Source organism: Oxyura jamaicensis, chromosome 5, assembly GCF_011077185.1.
Source record: "Oxyura jamaicensis isolate SHBP4307 breed ruddy duck chromosome 5, BPBGC_Ojam_1.0, whole genome shotgun sequence".
Taxonomy (NCBI): Eukaryota; Metazoa; Chordata; class Aves; order Anseriformes; family Anatidae; genus Oxyura; species Oxyura jamaicensis.
This window is the reverse complement of record NC_048897.1, coordinates 16,513,645-16,515,569: the sequence shown is the minus strand read 5'-3', so window position 1 is coordinate 16,515,569 and position 1,925 is coordinate 16,513,645.

The following is a 1,925-nucleotide window of genomic DNA, read 5'->3' as shown; positions in this document are numbered from 1 at the left end:
AATAAAATAAAATAAAATAAAATAAAATAAAATAAAATAAAATAAAAGGGTCATTTAATAAATGGAACATATTTTTCAATGTCTACTGTTTCATTGGATTTCTCCAGTGCAAGAAGATAATAGAAGACATCAGAAGAAAATAGCAGGTGGCAGATTCAAAATAGCCGAAAGTAAGTGGTTATTCAAAAATGAAGGGGAAAAAAATATATACAATGAGTGTCTCTAGGAAGACCACTACCACCCTAGAAAAGTTCAGAAAGTGAGAAAACTAAGAAAAAGTCAGCTTACTGCTCAGTAGTAGTTGAAGAAGCAAATAAAATTCTAGGAATTATTAGGCAGGGAATAGAGATTAACCAAAGCACAGAATTTTGCCATAGCATAAATCCATGCTGCATCCTGAACCCAATGTGCAACTGAGTCCTCAGACTCAAGAACAACTTCAGTGGCGTCAGAAGAGGTACAGACGGGGTGGCAGCTACAGTAGCGAATGTGTGGAACACTTCACATTACTTAGATCATATTTGTCTGAAGTGATAATATCATACCGATAGTCTGCTGCAGGCTGAAAAGTAGCTTATGCCTCAGGTGCCATTTTATGCCTTTGCTTTTTTTACTACATCCTTGTAAGTGTTCAAAGGGGGAATGAAATTATCCTATGCAGAAGAAACACCATTCAGAAGCAACTTCAGTTGTTAGGGCCTGAATTCTCGCTGAAATCAAAGGCGGGTAAAGAATCATAGAATAGCCTGAGTTGGAATGGTCCCGTGAGGATCATCGAGTCCAACTCCTGGCACCACACAGGTCTCCCCAAAAATTCACACCATGTGACTAAGTGCACAGTCCAAACACTTCTTAAACTCTGACAGGCTTGGTGCAGTGACTGCTTCCCTGGGGAGCCTGTTCCAGCCTGCGACCACCCTCTCAGTGAAGAACCTCTTCCTGATGTCTAGCCTAAACCTCCCCTGCCTCAGCTTGACACCATTCCCGCAGATCCTGTCGCTGGTGACTAAAGAGAATAGATGGGCACCTGCCCTTCCACTCCCCCTCATGAGGAAGCTGTAGACCACGATGAGGTCTCTGCTCAGCGTCCTCTTTTCCAGGCTTTTTCAGTCCTTGACATGAATAGTGGGTGAGGATCCAGATCCTGGCATTTATACGTGGTAGTTTATACACAGCCAAAGTAAATGGGGTAGTCAGAGGTCAAGGGGCTAGATTTTGAAAAGTCCTATGTAAAGAAGAGATCTCAGAAAAGCAAATTTAAATAACAATCATGTCAAGAAAAGTAATTCTGATCGCTATATTCTTTATTGCTGTGACTAGGCAGATGAAAGTCTATGATAGCAATTTTGCCTTTAAGGTCTTTTTCTTTTTTATTTTACTCATTTATTTATTTAACAGGCTCTGTACTAATTTTCCTCACAGAATGACTAATAGAAATATGACCCTTGTGCACCTTTTGTGGTTAATTCATTAGGTCAACTCTAACCACTAAGCCCTTTGTCAGGTTATTTCTATTAGTGATAAGGGGCAATTGACCTTAAAAGACTGAAGCCAGGTAGAGGAGCCCATTCCACAAGATCTCTTGGCTCCACCCTTGTTAAGTGAAATCTGTCAGGTGTGGATCATTTGACCTTTGCTATATAGGAAGCCTGAGGAGTGGTGGGGAATGGCCTTCCCAGGGGAGTCTGAGGCTCAGGTTATCTGGGGGTGCTTTTCTACTGTGGTGAAATGGACTCAGTGTTTCCCCAGTGGGCTGCTTTTTCTTCGTGTTTTCTACTGTCTCTGTGAAATAGCTTCAGTGACTCTATGAGCTAGCTATGTTGGTGGTGCCTTCTTGGTCCAGTAAAACCCTGGTGGTACAACTTTGCTGTGAAGTAGTTTGGAAGTGACTCAAGCTCAGAGTCTGGCAGGTAAGGGTTCCTGGA